Source organism: Meles meles, chromosome 19, assembly GCF_922984935.1.
Source record: "Meles meles chromosome 19, mMelMel3.1 paternal haplotype, whole genome shotgun sequence".
In the NCBI taxonomy this organism is placed as follows: Eukaryota; Metazoa; Chordata; class Mammalia; order Carnivora; family Mustelidae; genus Meles; species Meles meles.
The window spans coordinates 55092044-55113394 of record NC_060084.1 but is presented as its reverse complement, the minus strand read 5'-3'; the positions used below and the strand labels follow the sequence as shown (position 1 = coordinate 55113394).

General features: G+C 45.8%; 1 protein-coding gene and 1 pseudogene across 1 annotated transcript in view; one reads left to right on the top strand and one right to left on the bottom strand.

The window, feature by feature from the left end:
* Positions 1-21351, bottom strand: part of LOC123931367 (putative protein ZNF720) — an 867309-nt gene that overhangs the window by 453724 nt on the left and 392234 nt on the right. The gene's annotated exons all lie outside the window — the stretch shown is intronic.
* LOC123930593 lies at positions 9230-20714 on the top strand (annotated as a pseudogene).

The following is a 21351-nucleotide window of genomic DNA, read 5'->3' as shown; positions in this document are numbered from 1 at the left end:
ATAAAATAAAATATTATAAAAAGTTTAAAAAAATGATCAACTCTCCTCAAACAATGAAAACATATAATGAAGGTACAAAAGCTTGAAAACAGTTGGAACATATAATGCAAACTGATGGAGAAGTGGTCCCAATTCTTTTTTTTTTTTAAACATTTATTATTGAAGTTTAGTGGACATACAATGTTATATTAGTTTCAGGTGTACAGCACAGTGATTTGATAATTCTATATGTTGCTCAGTGCTCACCATGATAAATTTACTCACCATTCAATGTTAATTACAGTATTATTGACTATGTTTCCCATATTGACTTATTTATTTTATAACTGGGAGTTTGTACGTGTTAATCCCCGTCACCTATTTCACCCATCACCCCACCATTTCTCTCTGGCAAGCGCCCATTTGTTCTCTACATTTAAGAGTTTTGTTTTTTTTGTGTTTGTTTTGTTTTTTAGACTCCACATATAAATGAAATCCTATGGTATTTGTCTTTCTCTGACTTACTTCACTTTGCATACTGCCTAGGTCTGAGTCTTTATTTTTGTTTTAGTAGTCTCTGTATCCAACAAAGGGCTTGAACTCACAACCCCAAGATCAGGAGTTGCATGCTCCACTAACTGAGCCAGATAGGTGCCCCAATCTTGATTTTTCTTAAAAAAAAAAAAATTATTTATTTGACAGAGATCACTAGTAGGCACAGAGGCAGGCAGAGAGAGAGAGAGGGAAGCAGGCTCCCCACCAAGCAGAGAGGCAGATGCGGGGCTGGATCCCAGGACCCTGAGATCATGACCTGAGCTGAAGGCAGAGGCTTTAACCCACTGAGCCACCCAGGCGCCCAATCTTGATTCTCAATAGCAAAAATCTTTCCCATCTGAGAATTGCTACCAAAGCCACATCCTAATACTTTGAAAACTTCGGTGTTCATAGATATTATAAGATATAGTTGAATTTGACAAGTACTTATGCCTGTAGAGTTTTCAATATGGTCATCTAGTACTGTACATCTCAAAATTCCCGATGGTAGTCACATGATACAATTTCATCAGAATCTCTGGTATATTGTTTTGAAACTCCCCAGGTAATTCTAAAGGACTGCCCTGTTTGAGAAATCACATGTAGGATGTCTTGAGGCAGATTCAGTCATGGGCTGAGCTTGTTTCCCCTGCAGATGGCTCGAGTACAACCTGTGGTCTGTAGGTAGCCAAAACATCCCTTTCAGTGTGTGCTCGAATAAGGTCCATAGAGAAATGTAGAAGCTGGGGGACTTGGCTGGCTTTGTCAGGACAGCATCCACCTGTTGATCTTGAGGTCATGGGTTTAAGCCCCAACCTTGGGTGTAGGGATTACTTAAAAAAAAAAAAAGTGAAAGTTTGTTCTGTTGTGGTTATTATGTCTGCATCAGGAGCTGTAGACAATTGAGAGAATAGGGAATTCTGAGTGCTGGCCTAAGTCCACCTTTCCACATCCAGGTGTAAGGACCTATTTTATATTTCTATTTTAGCCAGAGGCTTCCATGGAGGTTAAACAATAACTTTGGTCTTTAACCCTTAAACTGTCCCTGCTCCCTTTCCCCCAGGGGACTTAAAAACAAGTACCAGAAACCAGCTCCAGGTGTGGAGGCCAAGAAAAACAAGCTGTACCTACCTGAGTCTAGCCCTGACATAAGTACAGCCATCTTGGCAAAGCAAAAGCTGGCACCTTGCACTGTAAGAGTGGGTTAGCATAAGAATAGCCATCTTGAAGGCTGGGAAGCCATTTTACTGAGCATCCCTAACTGGCCCACACTGTGTACCTGAGAGGAGATAAGAGGAACTAGCTGAAACCTGGAAAAACAACTTAATCATATACCACCAAGGCAGTTAGGCAGCGGCCCCACAGGGACCAGATGTTAATAAAAAACAAATAGGGGGCGCCTGGGTGGCTCAGTGGGTTAAAGCCTCTGCCTTCAGCTCAGGTCATGATCCCAGGGTCCTGGGATGGAGCCCCGCATGGGGCTCTCTGCTCAGCAGGGAGCCTGCTTCCCTTCCTCTCTCTCTGTCTGCCTCTCTGCCTACCTGTGATCTCTGTCTGTCAAATAAATAAAAATAAAATCTTAAAAAAAAAAACAAACAAACAAACAAAAAAACCCAGTTAACTTGCAGAGATCACAAACCTGCAAGACAGGAGTCTCCCTCGGTTTACAAATGTCCTAGTGATTTACAACAAAGAAATTATCTTCTCAATAGCCCAATTTGCAGAGACAAATAGCTCAGTTCCTTGAGGCCTAAGGTCTCTGTTGGGGCTGGGCAGGAAGGGAAACTCTTCAAGATGGCGGATACCCCAAAATGGCCGAGGTTCCCGTCATCACCTCCCCTTGGGATGGCAATGGATCAATGACCTGCTGACAGCTCGACGCAGGCCCCTACACCTCTCCTTTTGGACTTCCCCAACCGAACCCAATACCCTTCAAACCCCAGAAAAGGAAGTAATTCTGACTGGTCAGATTACAGTCCTTCCTTTGCATAGAGGAAGTAACTCTGACTGGTCGGATTACAATCCTTCCTTTGCATATGAGCCGACCAATAGGAAACAGTTCTGCTTTTCAACTTTATGTAAACCCCTGCCACCTGGTCTTGTGTGCGACTTCCCTGACTCACTGCCCTCTTTTGAGTCGTGGAACCTCGCCCGAGGGTGCCCACAATAAAGATCTGTTCTCGGACCCTCGCTTGTCTTGGTGGTCTCATTTCCATTTAGTTACCGAGAAACCTGACATTTGGTGCCGAAACCCGGGAGGAGATTGAGCCCCTGCACTGGCACGGAGGCTCTCTCCTCCTTTGTCGGACTGGGACTCTGCTCTTTCTCTACTCGGGTCACAGGACTCCTTGCGGTGACTGTTCCCTGGTCTCCAACCCTTCCCGGGGCGCCCTGTCCTAATCGCGGCCGCGTCAGGGCAAACCCTCCTCCGCCACCTGGTGGCTCCGTGGTTCCGGGAGTAAAGGAGACGTCCTCACTCCATGATAACCATTTCCCTAAGCTGCAGCTCAATTCAAGGATGAGGGGACGCCCTCCTCCAAGTCTTGAGCTGATAAGGGAAGGGGCCATGGGAACCTCCCAGTCCAAATTTGATCCCAAAACGCCTTTAGGATGCCTACTGGCTAATCTCCGAACTCTGGAGTTAGACCAGGACCTACGAAGGCGACGCCTTATTCATTACTGTACCGTCGCTTGGCCTCAATATCGGCTGGACAACCAATCACAATGGCCACCTGAAGGCACTTTTGATTATCAGATACTTATGGACCTTGATAATCTCTGTAGACGCCAAGGCAAATGGTCTGAGATGCCTTATGTCCAGGCTTTCTGGACCTTGCGCTCCAGACCAGAACTCTGCTCTAGCTGCTCAACCTCTCAAGTACTCCTAGCTCACTCTCCCCCGCCAACTCTTCCCCATTCCACCTCTAAAGACTCTAACTTGGCCTCTCTATCTCCCCTTGCTGAGCCTCCTGAAAATCTCTCCAGGCCCCCTGTAAGGGTCCCACACCTTCCTCCTCCTCCCTACCAACCCGCTCCCCAACAGCCTATGCCCCCAACTCCTTCTCCAACCCCCGAAGCTCCAGGCACAGCCTTGAGCACACCCTCTCCTACCGCTCCTCCCCTCCCAGCCCCAGAACCTCAACCACCTTCCAGCCCCCTCCCTTCTCCCCCTCCTATCTCCCCCCAAACCAGATCAAAAAACCCTTCCCTGGACCTGGTCTGCCCCTTGAGGGAGGTTGCAGGGGCTGAAGGGGTTGTCCGAGTCCATGAACCCTTTTCTCTACAAGACCTATCCCAAATAGAAAAACGCTTAGGTTCCTTTTCAGCCAATCCCGACAACTACATCAAGGAGTTCCAGTATTTAGCCCAGGCCTATGACCTAACCTGGCATGACTTACATGTCATCCAGACCACCACCCTCACCACAGAGGAAAGGGGACACATCCAGGCTGCTGCCCGAGAACATGCAGATCAGGTTCACCTGACTGATGCTACGATGCCAGTCGGGGCTCAGGCCGTCCCAGCCGTGGAACCAGGCTGGGACTACCAAAATGACCAGGATGGTCATCGACGCCGCGACCGCATGGTCCAATGCCTCATTGCCGGCATGCGGGTGGCCTCTAACAAGGCTGTCAACTACGACAAGATTAGGGAAGTTAATACAGGCCCCAGATGAGAATCCGGCCATGTTCCTTAACCGACTGACTGAGGCATTAACCCAATACACACGCCTAGATCCAGCCTCCTCTGCGGGGGCGACAGTTTTAGCCACACATTTCATCTCCCAGTCAGCCTCAGATATCCGAAAAAAGCTAAAAAAGGCCGAGGAGGTCCCACAGACCCCCATTTCAGACCTAGTGAGAATGGCCTTTAAAGTCTTTAACTCCCGCGAGGAAGCCGCTGAACTTAAACGGCAGGCCAGGATCCAGCAGAAAGTCCAACTACAAACCCAAGCCCTGGTTGCAGCCCTGCGGCCGGCCAGCTCTGGGAGCCAGCAAAAAGGGGAAACCAACCGCACCCCACCAGGGGCCTGCTTCAAATGCGGGGCTGAAGGCCATTGGGCCCGTTAATGCCCTAACCCTAAGGTGCCAACCCGACCATGCCCTCTCTGCCGTTTGATGGGCCATTGGAAATCCGACTGCCCTAGCCTCGGGGAATCCTCGGCGCCTCAATGCGGGGGAAGACTTGAGACGGTAAGTCTAGCCTTCCAACTGCTCAGGTTGGAGGACGACAGACGGAGCCCAGATTCAGCCACCCCTTTCACCCAGGCCGAGCTCAGGGTCATGCTCCAGGTAGCAGGTAAGTCCGTTTCTTTTCTGCTGGACATGGGGGCTACCTACTCTGTTCTACCTTCCTATGCGGGACACACTCGACCCTCACCGGTCGCTGTTATGGGGATCAATGGGAATTCCTCCACTCCTAGGGTCACCCCTCCCCTTATCTGTAGCCTGGATGGGTTCCCCTTCTCCCACTCATTTCTGGTGATTCCCTCATGCCCAGTGCCACGACTGGGTAGGGATATCCTCCAAAAGCTAGAGGCAACTATCCAGTTGTCTCCCTCTCCTCCCTCCTCATCCTCAGCTCGTCTCATCCTGTATCTCTCCACTCCATCTACTCCTGCCCCCAATCAATTACCCCTCGTGAACCCCCAAGTATGGGATACCTCAAAACCCGTAGTGGCCTCCCACCACACTCCTGTCAAAATACAACTCAAGGATGGTTCCAAGTTCCCCTCTAGACCCCAGCTCCCTATCTCCCTCTCCCATCGCCGTGGTCTCAAGCCCATCATAGAACGGCTGAAACGTCGGGGACTTCTGATTCCCATAAGTTCTCCTTGTAACTCCCCCATCCTGCCGGTCCGTAAACCCTCCGGGGCTTATCGACTGGTTCAGGACCTCCGACTCATCAATGAGGCAGTAGTCCCTCTCCATCGGGTGGTTCCTAACCCTTATACCTTGCTATCCCATATCCCTCCAAGCACCACTCACTTTACGGTGTTAGACCTGAAGGATGCCTTTTTTACTATCCCCCTACAGCCCGATTCCTATTTTCTTTTCGCCTTCACCTGGGAAGACCCAGACACACATACCTCTGGACAGTTAACCTGGACTGTCCTGCCCCAGGGGTTCCGGGACAGCCCCCATATTTTCGGTCAGGCCTTGGCTGCGGATTTACAGCAATGCATCCTTAAGGCTAGTACCTTACTACAATATGTAGACGACCTCCTCCTCTGCAGCCCTTCCCGCACCACCTCCCAGGACGACACCTCCTCCCTACTTAACTTCCTAGGGAGCAAAGGGTATCGGGTCACACCCTCTAAGGCACAGCTCTGCACCCCCGCGGTCACTTACCTAGGCATCCACTTGACCCCAACCTCCAAGTCTCTTACCGGGGACCGCATCCGCCTCCTACGAGCGCTCCAACCCCCTCAGACGGCAGATGAGATACTCTCCTTCCTCGGGTTGGCTGGCTTCTTTAGGCACTGGATTCCAAACTTCTCCATCCTGGCCCGCACCTTGTACCAAGCAGCAAAGGACACTCCCCAGGGTCCACTCAGTGATCCCTCTTTGGTCCGCCGCCTGTTTTCCAAGCTAAGAGACTGTCTCACCGCTGGGCCGGTGCTAACTTTGCCTGACCCTTCGAAACCATTCCACCTTTACACTGATGAGCGGTCGGGTTCAGCTACTGGCCTTTTGGCCCAGCTGGTGGGACCTACTTACCGGATTGTAGCCTATCGATCTAAGCAGCTAGACAGCACCGCCCGTGGATGGCAGCCCTGCCTCAGGGCGCTGGCAGCTGCTGCCTCCTTGACTAAGGAGGCTCTCAAATTGACTTTGGGAAAACCCCTCGTGGTTTACTCCCCCCATCGACTTGGGGATCTTCTTCGCCACCGATCCCTGGCCCACCTAACCCCCTCTCGTCTCCAACTCTTCCATCTGCTATTCATCGAAAACCCTCAAATCACCCTCGCTACTTCTCCCCGCTTAAATCCTGCAACTCTGTTGCCTACACCCTCGCCTACTTCCAAACCCACTCACTCCTGCCCGCAGCTCATGGAGGATCTCACCCCTCCCCATCCTGGACTCTCCGATCAGTCACTCTCCGTATACTCTTTGTAGATGGCAGTTCCCTCCTGGCTGCAGACGGTCAGAGACATGCCGCTTATGCGGTAGTCATCTCGGAATCAATTGTTGAGGCAGCTCCCCTCCCGACAGGAACCACATCCCAAAAGGCGGAACTTATAGCCCTCACTAGGGCATTACATCTGTCCAAAGGACAACAGGTCACCATCTACACTGACTCAAAATATGCCTACCTCATTACTCATACCCACTCTGTCCTCTGGCAGTAGCGGGGATTTCTGACCTCAAAGGGAACACCCATAGTCAATGGACCACTCATTGCTAAATTACTCGAGGCCCTCAGTCTGCCCACTGAAGTTGCGATCATTCATTGCAAGGGCCATCAGGCCTCCAAAGATATGGTCTCCATGGGAAACAGCAAGGCCAACTCAGTGGCCAGGCAGATGGCTCTGAATAGCCCCATATCTCCCATCCTTTTTCTCAATACTCCTCACCAACCATCCTACTCAGCAAAAGAGACCCAAGTCCTTCACGCCCTGGGCGGGAGGAAACAGGAGATAAAGGATGGATTTACATTCAGAACAAAATCGCCCTCCCAGAGACCGGACCATACCCTAATTACTGATATCCACCAAACTCTCCATATTGGCCCAAGGGCACTGAACCAGTTTCTCCAGCCCTTGTTTTACTATGCATCCCTACCTAAGGTGATTGAGGCTGTGCATAGGGCTTGTAAAACCTGCTCGGCCATAAATGCACAAGGAGGAATCCACCGGCCGGGGCCTAACCATCAACTCCGAGGCCATCAGCCCGGGGAAGACTGGCAGCTGGACTTCACTCACATGCCCCGCCGTAAAACCTTTCGTTATCTACTGACTTTGGTTGACACTTTTACAGGATGCATTGAGGCATACCCCGCAGCCAGAGAGACTGCAGACGTGTGGCCACAATCCTCATCGAGCACATCATCCCGAGGTTTGGGTTACCCCAGACCTTACAGTTGGACAACGGGCCGGCATTTATCTCCAGCATGACCCAACAGGTGGCCGAAAGCCTCAACATTACCTGAAAGCTGCACATCCCCTACCACCCTCAGTCTTCGGGTAAGGTGGAAAGGGCCAAGGGGCTACTTAAGGCTCAACTCACTAAACTTACCCTGGAGACTCGCCTTTCGTGGCCCGTATTGTTACCTCTAGCTCTCACCAGACTCCCGGTGTCCCCCAGAGGACCATCAGGTTTGAGTCCCTTTGAGCTGCTGTACAGTCAGCCTTTCCTTATCGACCACAACCTCCCGGCCATTCCTCCACCTCTCTTATCCTATCTGCCTTACCTTACCCTCCTCCGGGCCCTCCTGAGAGCCCATGCCGATGCTGTCATACCGGCCCCGACCGACAATACCTCTGAGGAAGCCTGCCCATGAGACTTATCCCCAGGGGACCAGGTGCTTCTCAGAAATCTGTGGCCAGGCTCCCTGCAGGCCCGATGGACCGGGCCCCACACGGTTATCCTCACCACCCCAACCGCGGCAAAATTCCTGGGACATACCGCATGGGTGCACATCAACAACCTTAAGCGGACACCAGGTAACGAATGGACCTCCCAGATGGTGGGACCCACCAAACTCCGCCTGGCTAAGACTCTTTCTCATATTCCTCCTGAGCCCCCTGATCCAAGCAATAGAATGTGAATGTATGAGGAGCACATCCAGATGCTCAAAATATCTACCTCAACTAGCCTCCCGGTCCACTACCTACTTTTCCTCCTATACCTATATGCCCACTATCTGTTACTTGGGGAAAGCGCCAACTACTTGTACTTCAAAACACGCCCCGGGAAAAACCTTTTGGACCTCCGAACTCTCTCAAACTAGTCAATCCCCTTGCACCCAGTACCCCAAAACTGGTAAAGTTTGCTGGAACTATCTGGGTCATGCCGGTCTCACTGATGGGGGAGGAGTCCAAGACCAGGCAGCCCGGGAAGTAACCAGACTAAAAGTCATTCAGTTAAATAACCGGCTCCAAGCCTCAACCCAGCTTACCTACAAGGGTATTTCCCTTGACAGTATAAAAAAGATCCCCACCACTGAACAACTAACAATAACTCTCCTAAATGCCAGCTATAACTTATGGTGGAATGCCACTGGCAGTGGGGACAGCAAATGCTGGATCTGTTTTCCATTCTCTACACTCTCTAACTTCGTAGGGATCCCTCTCCCAACCAGCTAGCCACTCCCTAATAACACGATCATCAACCGGATGGTCCGCATTGGACCTATTGGAGGAAAAAACCAATCATCAATTCCTCCAACTCTCTCACCTTCGACATGACTAACTCCTCCCTCCCATACTGTACTCCCTCAGGTGTATTCCTCTCATGCCCTCAGGGTGCCTATCGTTGCTTAACTATCAATGACTCCCTAGACAGCACATTTATCTTACTATCCCCCCTCAACTAACATCTATTCTGATCCTCAACTCCAGTCCATACTATTCCCTCAGCACCGAACCAAAAGGGCTGCCTTCCTCCCCTTCTTGATAGGCGCTTGGATAACAATGGGAGTTGCAACCGGAGCAGTGGGTTTGGGGGCTTCCATGGACTTTTACTATAAACTTTCCCAAGCTCTTAACGATGACATGGAGTGGATCGCTGATTCCCTCACAGCCCTACAGACTCAGGTCACCAGCTTGGCAGCTGTCGCCCTACAAAATCGAAGGGCTCTTGACCTCCTAACCGCCAAAAAAGGTGGAACATGTCTATATGTAAATGAACAATGCTGCTACTTTGTTAATCAGTCAGGTATAGTTACTTCCAAGGTCAAAGAACTCCGGGACCAGATCCAGACCAGATGCCAGAGCACGTCTTTCTGGGGCTTAGACCCCCACACTTGGGTAACGTGGTTACTCCCTTTGGCAGGACCCCTATGCCTAATCCTTCTTCTCATCTCTGTCACCCCTTGCATGTTTCAATGTTTACAGGAACTCCTGCAAGAACTCACCCGGGTATCTGTCAACCAACTTTTACTTCACCCCTACTCTCGCCTGCCCACATCCGACTACCCCTAACAACGCCCCACCGTCAGCAGGAAGTAGTCAGAGCAGAGTTGATGCCCCCGACACCATTATATAAAACAAAAGGTCGGAATGTTGGGGCCGGGCAGGAAGGGAAACTCTTCAAGATGGCAGATACCCCAAAATGGCCGAGGTTCCCGTCATCACCTCTTCTCGGGATGCCAATGGATCAATGACCTGCTGACAGCTCGACGCAGGCCCTAACACCTCTCCTTTTGGACTTCTCCAACCGAACCCAATAACCCCTCAAACCCCAGAAAAGGAAGTAACTCTGACTGGTCAGATTACAATCCTTCCTTTGCATAGAGGAAGTAACTCTGACTGGTCGGATTACAATCCTTCCTTTGCATATGAGCCGACCAATAGGAAACAGTTCTGCTTTTCAACTTTATGTAAACCCCTGCCACCTGGTCTTGTGTGCGACTTCCCTGACTCACTGCCCTCTTTTGAGTCGTGGAACCTCGCCCGAGGGTGCCCACAATAAAGATCTGTTCTCGGACCCTCGCTTGTCTTGGCGGTCTCATTTCCATTTAGTTACCAAGAAACCTGACAGTCTCCCTCCCCACCATAAAACTGAAGGAGGCTGAGGTGGAGGGAAATGTAAACAAAGTTAAATTTCTTCTAAACCTAAATCTCACTTAACTGCCAGGGTGACAGCAGAGTGGCAAAAAGTTAAACAAAGTTAAACTGTCAAAGTGGGGTGCAAGATATGTATGTAGCTATGAAAAAGTGCCGTGAAAATGCTATATAAAACCTTGACTTTGAGTGCTCGGGGTCCTTGTTGAAACCCACTGCGCCGGGCAGATACTTGGACCCCAGCTAGCTGGAAATAAACCTCGCTGTGTCACTTGCATTATCGAGAGTGTTCTCTGTCTCACTGAGGGGTGGTCGATTCCATACCCTAACACCGGTAAGGGAGCATCTTTGAGGATTATCCCAAAGGATGTGGTGTGGGTTAATACCAGGTGTGGGGAGGGTGGGGACAGAGGAGAGGGTTATGTGTTTGGTGGACAGAGTCTTTTTAGGATTTCCAGTGATAAAATAAAGGAATTTTTCAACTTTTAGTGCTTATGGGTCCTGCTCCTGGACTCCCGGGAAGCTACACTTTAACACTTCAAGGTCAAAATGACTTGTCAAAATCTCAGAGTGTGGGCTTTATTTCTGCCTTGAGTATACATTGTAGATCTGCTTTGTTGAAAACAAAACTGGAGGGTATTATGTTAAGGAAAATAAGTCAATCAGAAAGACAATTATATGGTTTCGCTCATATAGGCAATATAAGACATAGCTTATATGAAACTATAGGGGGATAGGGGAAGGGAGGGAAATTTGAATGGGAAGTCATCAGAGAGGGAGAAAAACCACGAGAGACTCTTTGTTATAAGAAACCAACTGAGGGTTGCTGGAGCGGGGGTGGTTGGGGGTATAAGGTAACTGGGTGATGGACATTAAGGAGGGCATGTGATGTGATGAGCACTGTGTGTTATACACAACTAAGGAATCATTGAGCCATACATCAAAAATTAATGATGTACTATATGTTGGCTAATTGAGTTTAAATTAAAAAAAAAAACTGGAGCATCAAAAAACAAAACAAAATGACAACAAAATCAAATGAAAAAAACAAAAAGGAGCAAGCAAAAAGATACAGGGAAAAAACCTCCCTGGTTCCTGAAAGATTAAAATCATGCAGCCTTACAGATACTAAAAGAAGTTAAAGTCCATAGCTTTCCGGAATGTCTTTTGTCATGATGATTTTTAACTCTTCACATATAGAAAAGCACAAAGCCCTGCACTGAATGTTCCTTTCCCGGAGCGGGCCTACTTTGTGAAGATTGTGTGTCTGGGGCAACTGTCCTAACTTGAACTCAAATAAACTCTTTTCCTTTTCTTTTCTTTTTTTTTTTTTTTAAAAAGCTTTACTTATTTGACAGAGAAAGACACAGTGAGAGAAGTAGCAGAATTAGGGGAACTGGGAGAGGGAGAAGCAGGCTTCCTGCTGAGCAGGGAGCTGGGATCTGGGATCATGACCTGAGCCAAAGGCAGATGCTTAATGATTGAACCACCCAGGCACTCTTCCTTTTCCCATAAAAAAAAAAAAGTTTCTTCATTTTGCTTCAACACCAGTCTTTCCAAAACTTGTAGGCTTGGTGACTCAGTGGTTTTTCTTCTTTCCAAAATGCTATCTTTCAGAAAGCTTGATTCCTTTCCAGTTTTCCTGTCCTGCAGAAGTCCCATTTCAGGTCCAGATTACTAATTTTTTCTCATTTCCAGTAATTAGATGTAACATAGTTATGTTTTAAACATCTCTGAGTATTCTCTCCTGTGATACCATGATTCATACAAAATGTGTATTTGGTCATTCAGGTAACCAAAATTTTTTTCAGATATATTTGATTTTCATCTGAAATTCCTCAAAATGCTTCAGAGTCATAGAATTGAAATGAGAGGCTCATTATTATTTTTTTCTAAGATTTTGTTTATTTGACAGAGAGAGACCCAGGGAGAGAGGGAACACAAGCAGGGGGAGAGGGAGAAGGAGAAGGAGACTTCCTGCCAAGCAGGGAACCCAAAGTAGAGTTCAATCCCAGGATCCTGGGATTGTGACCTGAACCAAAGGCAGACAAAGGAGACACCCAGACACCCTCCAAACCCACCCCCACCCCCGGCCACCCCATAGGCTCATTATTAAGGAAGGTGACTTTTGGCCTTCACCAAAGGGCAGGGTTGTCGGGAGATTCAACCATGTGATTAGAGGGTTGGGAATTCTAGGCCCACACCTTGACTTCCCGGGAGAGGAGAGAGGCTGGAGGTGGAATCAGCCAGTGGCCTGTGTCTTTGTCAATCATGACTATGTAATGAAACCTCCAAAAAAACTGAAAGCCCAGTTTCTGGAAAGGTTCCTGACCTGTAGAACCTCAACAGCTTCATGTGCCAAAGGATTAAAGCTCTTTTGTTTGCTGTCCTGCTCTAAGTATCTCTTCATCTGGCTGTTCATTCCTGTCCTTTAAAAAGACTCTTATGTCATTGTTTCCCTCAGTTCTGTGAGTCACTCTAGCAAATTAATTGAATCTGAGGAGGAAGCTGTTGGCACCACCAAACTCTGGCAGGTCAGTGAGAAGCAGATGTGGCAGTCTGGGGCTGACGGCTAACATCTGAAGTGAGGCCACGGTGGGAGGAGAGGGGGCAAAAATGATATTGGGGTGGGACACAGGGTTCGGGAGGCCAACCTGTAGGACCAAACCCTTACCCTCTGCAATCCAGTGCTATCTCTGGGTGGATCATGTCTGAATTGCTTAGTGTCCTGTGGGGGAACATCCCACCCTGCCATGTTGGGTCCACAGACTCTAACAGATACACCTAATGAGTGCATTCTCAATGAGAAATAATCAAATAGTTTCACAATATTAAGAATATGAAAGTATCAGGGTGCCTGGGTGGCTCAGTGGGTTAAATCCTCTGCCTTCGGCTCAGGTCATGATCCCAGGGTCCTGGGATCGAGCCCCGCATCGGGCTCTCTGCTCAGCAGGGAGCCTGCTTCCTCCTCTCTCTCTGCCTGCCTCTCTGCCTACTTGAGATCTCTGTCTGTCAAATAAATAAATAAATAATCTTAAAAAAAAAGAATATGAAAGTATAAACATTTGTTTATTTATTATTTATTTAGATTATTTATTTATTGAGCATGCCAGCAGGGGAGGGACATAAAGAGGGAGAGAATCTCAAGCAGACTCCTTCTGAGCACAGAGTCTGACAGAGTCTGACGTTGGGCTCTATCCCATGACCATGACCTGAGCTGAAATCGAGTCTAATGCTTAGCCAACTAAGCCACCCAGGCACCCCTAAGATATAAGAATTAAAATAGAAAAATAAAAATACATGCTACATATTTTTAAAATATTTATTTGAGAGAGAGAGTGTGTGTGCTCAAGCGTGCATGAAACGGGGTGGGGCGTTGAGGGTGTGGTGGAGAGGGGCAGAAGGAGAGGGAGAGGGAGGGGGAGAAGAAGCAGACTCCTGGACCAGCAAGGAGCCTGACTTGGGGTGTCATCCCAGGATCCTGGGACCACAACCTGAGCCAAAGACACACAACCCAAATGATTGAGCCACACAGGGACCCCACATTTTATATATTTTAACTGATTAAATAAATAGAATGTGTGTGCATTTGTGTGTATGCACATGTATATGTAATGGACCTTAAGATTAAAGCAGTTCATTATTGTAATTAGTATTTTCTTTTTTAATTTTCTGATGTACTGATTGATGGAGTACATGAGCACAGGCATATATATTGCTTAGTGGTCTGATATGTGGTGGATATTTCTAAGTGTCTCACAAGAACTAAAAAGATGTTTCTCTGTTTTTCTTGTATAAGATTTAATATATAACAGGTCAAACTCATTCTTTTGTTTTTCCATTATTGAATATTACTAGTTTGTACCAGCTTTATAACATGAATATGGACAGAGCCATATTAATATGCCTCTGAGGGGCCCCTGGGTGGCTCAGTGGGTTAAGCCACTGCCTTCGGCTCAGGTCATGATCCCAGGGTCCTGGGATCAAGCCCCACATCAGGTTCTCCACTCAGCAGGGATCCTGCTTCCCCCTCTCTGTCTGCCTGCCTCTCTGTTTACTTGTGATCTCTCTCTCTGTGTCAAATAAATAAATAAAACCTTTAAAAAAATATGCCTCTGAAAATTGAGGACATACACATTTTACTCTTTTGAGAATAACAGGCCAAAAACATCACGTGAACAAGATGACTTCATGACTCAGCCCTGCAGATGGCTATTCCTCCAGTGCTTCACGAGTCATGGAAGAGCCCACCATCATCACATTCCTCACCCGTTTCCTGCTGGCATGTCTAATTGGCATGTACACATGATAGGCAACATCTACCTGGGTGTCTGGGTGACTCGGTTGGTTGGCGGCTGACTGTTGGTTTCAACTCAGGTCATCTTCTCCGTATCCTGTGATCTAGCCCTGCAAGGGGCTCCCTGCTCAGCTCAGCATAGAGGATTCTCTCTGTCCCTCTGCCTCCTGCCCTCAAATAAATAAATCTTAAAAAATAATAATACTTATTTAAGGTTCTTGCATTTCTTTTCAGGGCTCCACAGCTCATTTCCATTCTTTTCAGGATTGACTAGAATCTGGGTTCATGGACCACAGTTACTTACTCTTTCATCTCCTGAAGGACGTCTTGGTTTCTTACAATTTTTGGCAGCTATGAATGAATAAAGCTGCTATAAACACTTGTGTGCAGAACTTTGTGGAGACATAAATGTCCAATTCATTTGGGTAAAAACATAGGAGTGTGATTTCTGGATCATGTGAGAGTTCATTTAATTTTGTGAGAAACCCTCATCTCTCATCCAAAGTGGCTATCCCATTTTGCATTTCTCATCTACAGTGAATGCAAGTTCCTGCTATTCACCTAGTGTTTGGTGGTGTCATTTTTGGAGTATACCTCTCAAATGTACCCTTAACATATCTCACTGTTTCAGTTTGCAATTTTCTAACAATGCATGGTGACAAGTATCTGTCATATACCTTTTTGCTATGTGTGTGTCTTCTTGGTGAGGTGTCCGTATAGATCTTTTGCCCATTTAAAAAATCAAGTTGTTTGTTTTCTTATTGTTGAATTTTAATAGTTCTTTGTATAGTTTGGATCATGGTCCTTTGTCAGATAGTCTTTTGTTTTCTCGCAATATCTGGCATGTCTTCTCATTCCCTTGACAGTGTCTTTCATAGTGTAGAAGTTTGTAATTTTAATGAAATCTGACTTAGCAATTATTTTTTCGTGGATTATACCTTTGGTTTTGCATCTAAACAGTTATAGAACCTAGGTCATCTAGATTTTCTCCTGTTATCTTCTGGGGGGTTTATAATTTTGTGTTTTACATTGAAGTCTGTGATCTCTCTCTCTCCCTTTAAGATTTTATTTATTTATTCATGAGAGACAGAGAGAGAGAGTGGCAGAGGGAGAAGCAGGATTTCTGTAGAGCAGGGAGCCCTATTCGGGACTCAATCCCAGGACTCTGCGATCATGACCCAAGCCAAAAGCAGATACTTAACTGACTGAGCCAGCCAGGCACCCTGTGATCTGTTTTGAGCTAATTTTTGTGAAGGATGTAAGGTATGTATCTAGACTGTATATTTATTATTTATTTATTTGTGTGTTTATTTTTACTTGGGTGTGGATGTCCACTTGTTCCAGTGCCATTTGCTGAAAAGACTCTCCATTTTTTTTTTAGGTTTTATTTATTTAAGTGTCAGAGATAGTGAGGGCTAGCAGTGCAAGCAGGGGGAGCAGTAGGCAGTGGGAGAAGCAGGCTCCCCTCTGAGCAGGGAGCTGGTTGTGGGACTTGATCCCAGGACCCTGGGATCATGACCTGAGCTGAAGGCAGATGCTTAAATGACTGAGCCCCCCTGGCATCCCAAGACTATTCTTTTTGCATTGGATTGCCTCAGTTCCTTTGTGAGACCAACAAATACAGTTGGCTCTATTTCAGTTAGTCTATTTCTGGGATCTCTGTTTTGTTCTGTTTAGCTATTTCCCATTATTTTACCAGATGTACACTGCCTTAATTAATGTAGCTTTATATTAAGTCGTGACATTGGTATGTGTCAATCCTCTGACTTTTTCTTCTGCTTTGACCCTGGGCTGGCTTTCCTGGGTCTGATGCCTCTATCTATAGACTTCAGAATCAATTAATTGATAACTACAAGTAATTTCCCAGAATTTTGGTTGAAATTTCACTGACTCTACAGAGCAGTTTGGGAAGACCTGTCATTTTAACAATATTTAGTCTTTTTACCCATGAACGTAGATATAAGCTGTGCTTGATCATGCCATAATATTTTATAGCAATATTTGCAAATAGTATTTCAGAATTTTGGATCCCTAGGCAGATAGGAGGGGTGTGAAATATCTGTGGTTATCTTTGTAAGATTTCTGGAAAATTTTAGGAAGAGTCATCCTTCAATATTTTTGGATCACCTACAAAGAAATGGTTCATCTAACATTTAAAAGTAGTAGGATGCTGTTGATAAAACCTTATGACCTTGTACTGTGTTCGTGAGGGACCTCTTCTGTAAATATTGCCACTTATTCTATAGACATTGCTCAACTTAGAATTTGTATCTCTCTTTGGGTCAGTATTGATAAAATACATATTCCTAGAAGTATCCCTATCAACTAGGCTTTTCAAACAATTGGACTGGGTCTGGAGAAACATCTCTAGCTAATCCCATGCTCTTTGTATCGCTTTTCCTTGAATCCTTGTCAGGCCCTGTATATCGTCCCATCTCCTTCCTTATTTTGCAGTTCTTAGGCTAGGCGAAAGAGACAATTACTGGGGAGGGAGGCAGTGAAATTCTTAGGGAAGTACAGAGTCCAGTGAAATACATTTGGATCACTGCCAGCCCCTCCTCTGTCAGATGCAAACATTTCCTGCTTCTGCCACCTGAGACCCTGTCTGCCTCCAGCTGTTGTGGAAAAAAGGAAGTTTCTCCCACCCACAAAACTTGTTTCTTTGCAGAGCCTCACTAGGATCTTATAATTGTTTCTGGGAATTGGGATCTGGGAGAAAGTTTTAAAAACGTAGTCTCAACTGCCTCATGTGTCTCTGAGAGTTGAAGTAATAATTGTAGTTCTGTGGGGAGGTGAGGTCACAGAACCACAAACCCTTATCTTAACATTGGCTGCCTCCCTCCCACACACAAGCAGGGGCTGTCATGATTGGCCCAGTGAGCCCACATCCTGGCAGCAGGAAAGACTGGAGTGAGTGTCAGTCCAAGTGACACAATGTGTAAGGGATGGAGGTATGTATATCAGGGTCTGGATCCAGGTTGGACCTTGTGGCTGGAAAAAGGATTCTACTTCTAAAGAAAGTAGTTTGAAGTCAGAGCTATACAGATAGGAACAACAATTCCTGAGGCACAGGCCAAGTTATGGAGAGACTTGAGGTCTGAGGTCCTCCATGGGACTAACTGCTCCAAACATAGTTTCATGCATATCCCTCCCTGATGAAGACTGTTGGAGCTCATTGCAAGTAGTAACACAGTCTGATGTTTGCAGTCCTTAAAACTGCAATTCAGAAGGCGCACCTGGGTGGCTCAGTTGGGTAAGCCTCTGCCTTTGGCTCAGGTCATGATCCCAGGGTCCTGGGATTAAGCCCAACGTTGGGCTCTCTGCTCAGCAGGGAGCCTGCTTACTCCCCTCTCTCTGTGTGTGCTTGTGATCTTTCTCTCTCTCTCTCTGTGAAATACATAAATAAAATATTTTTAAAAACCTGCAATTCAGAAATTAATATGCTATTCAGTCTGTGCTGTGAAACCAGAGAAATTGACATGCTTGATGTAGATACCTCATTAAACTTCTGTGCATGTGATACTGAGTTTCATGGAGCTAAGCACATCCTATCTCAATGTGAACAATGGGACTGAGTGGCATTTGGAGAACCGTAATTGTTTTTCTCGGATTTATGCTTGATGCATCTAGTGGAGATAGTAATTATGTCTCTCCTGAAAATGTTTGTAATCTCTTGATCAAGGAAAGACAATTTTCCTCTGTGAAGTTAGGACAGGAGACTTTCAGGAAAAGGTAACTTCAACATGTGAGGGATTTGGAGAGCAGAAACATTATCATGTTTTCAGCTTAAATGTATCTTTAAAAAATATTTTATTTATTTATTTGACAGAGAGACACAGCAAGAGAGGGAACACAGGAGAGGGAATAGGAGAGGGGGTTCAGTCCCAGGACCCTGGGATCATGACCTGGGCCGAAGGCAGACACTGAATGATTAAGCCACCCAGGCACCCCTTAAATGTATCTTCTGATATTTTACATGGTTTTCAAAGTTCTAACATAATTTTTAGGCTCACCCTTGCATTTCTCCTATTCAATGCACTAGATTTCATGCCTTGAGAGTCATTTTGCATGCTTGTTTTGTATTTTATTATCTTTTTCAAATTGATTAGTTTCAGTTTTTTTTTTTTTTAAAACACAGCTAACTATAAATTCTGTAATGAGGAATAATTTAGGTCCTACTCTAAAAGTTTTATCAATCTTTACATGTTTTATTTAAATTACAAGTCCCATAATTTAGGGTAAAAGTGAAATAATTTTGATGGTGGGTTCCATTGGCCAAAAAAATCACATGATTACTTCTGTTGCTGTATTAACACTGGTCCTATTTGGTAAGTCCATTTTGTTCATGGACAATATTCAGGTTCTTACTAAGTTTTCACCTTCACTCACAAGTGATGATGGTTAATGGAACAATTAGTTCAACAAGAATGATAAATTGGCACAACCAAACCTACATTGAAATGAATTTCAAAGATGATAATGTATGCATGCATAAAAGTGGGTTATTAAAGGATACAACCAGGTAGGGGCACCTGGCTGACTCCATTGGTGGAGCGTGCAGCTCTTGATAATAAGAATTCAGCTGTGAGTTTGAGCCCCATGTTGGGTATAGAAATTAGTTACAAATAAAGTCTTTTTTAAAAAAAAATTATTTATTTATTTGACAGTGAGAGAGGGAACACAAGCAAGGGAAGTAGGAGTGGGAGAGGGAGAAGCAGGCTTCTCGCTGAGCAGGGAGTCCTGTGCAGGACTCGATCCCAGGACCTTGGGATCATGACCTGAGGAGAAAGCAGACGCTTAATGACTGAGCCACCCACGTGCCCCACAAATAAAGTCTTAAGAAAAAAAAAAAAAAGATATGACCAGGTAGCTATGAGAGTATAGCATGCTGGTAAACACCCAACTTTATTGCAACCTGGCCATGGCAATATTTAAATGAGTCATATAACCTCATTATAATTAAATTCTTGGCTGTAAAATGCACATACTTGTAAATACTAAATAATTTACAATAGGTAAAGCAAGAGTGACTCAATGAGCACTATACAAAGAAATACATCAAACTTGAGAAATCATTAATTAACGAAGACATGTGTATTGGAAAGAAAGTCTCAGGGGAGAGTAGTAGCAAGGGGATAATTTTGAATTTATTTTCCACAAACAGCCCACAGCTCATGTGTTCATGCAGAGTCCTCTCTTTGTGGATGCGAACACTGAGCCCCGGAGAGTGACAGAATTGCCTTAATGGATGTGAAATTTGCTGTAATCTTCCTATTGCAGATGGTCCTTGGAACCCTGGGGAACTTCTTGCTCTTCTGTCATTGTTCATCATCTCTTGGCTTAAGGGGATACAGGTCAAAGTCCACAGATTCGCTCCTTAGGCACTTGACTTTAACTAACTCCTCGGTCATCCTCTCCAGAGGAATCCCAGAGACCATGGAGGCTTTTGAGTTGAGATATTTCCTCAGTGGCTTTGGATGCAAAGTTGTTTTCTTCATCCACAGAGTGTCCAGGGGGTTGTCTATGGGCACCATGTGCCTCCTGAGCGTCTTCCAGGACATCACCATCAGCCTGTCGAACTCCTGGTGGGCAGCGCTTAAAGGGAAACCTCCTCAGTACATTGGCCCCTCAAATATCCTTCGCTACATCCTGAATGTAAACCTATTATGGTTCCTGTGTATGTGACTGACAAATGGAACAACAAAAACACTTCAGAAAATATGGAGTTTGGATACTGGGGTTCTGCACTTCATGACAAAGACACAGACTTCCTATATATGGTATCGATACCCTCCCATGATGTTTTGTGCTTGGGACTTATAACTTGGGCCAGTGGGTTCATGGTTTCCACTCTGTATGGCACAAGCAGCAGGTCCAACACATTTATAGGGCCAAAGTGTCTCCCAGATCCTCCCCTGAGATTAGAGCCACACAAAGCATCCTTCTGCTGGTGAGCACCTTTGTGTCTTTTTATACCCTCTCTTCCATCAATTACATGTATTTTTCTATTTTTCACAAGATGAGTTGGTGGCTGATGAATACTTCTGCCCTAATCAATGCATGTTTTCCAGCTGTCTGCCCCTTTGTTCTTTGAGTCACGACGACTGCGTATCCAGACTCTTTTCTGTGTGCCCGAGAAGAAATACACAATTCCCTCATCTCATCAGAAAAATATAAACTATCTGGTTTGCACTGTGTTCAGCTGCTTATACACTCATTCTTCAAGGAATCTTCAGCAAAATTACAGTTGGTCTCATTTTATATCAAGTTTTGAATAAGACAGAAATTTCTGCTACAACAATAGTGACTAATGGCCACTTGTAAATGAAATTCTGTGTAATTATTATGGAAGTACTTATGTAATTGCATTTTATTAATGGCTGTAGTGGAGAAATTCAGAGTCCAATAAACAAAACATTCTTGAAATACTGTGGAGATGCTGGAAACGTCTTTGGATATGCAATTTTTTTTTTTTTTTCAAAAAAAGTCACTGTTCAAATTTTATTTGGTATTTTAGTTGGTATGACACTTAGTTGGTTGCATGGTCTTTTTCCATTATATGGCGATGTACACTATATTCTGAAATACATGGTGCACGAAGTAAGATCCTTTGGAACAGTTATGCACAGTACATGCAGTAATGAATTCATACGTTGGAGCCCAGGATGTGACTGTCTGGAAAAGATGGACTAGGCATGTTGGGTGTCAGGGGAAGGAACCAGAAGGTACAGAACACACAGGAAATATGCATCTGGTTTGAGGAGCGCCCGCAGCATATGCAACATTGGCAGTGGTGCCTCTGAGATTAACCCAT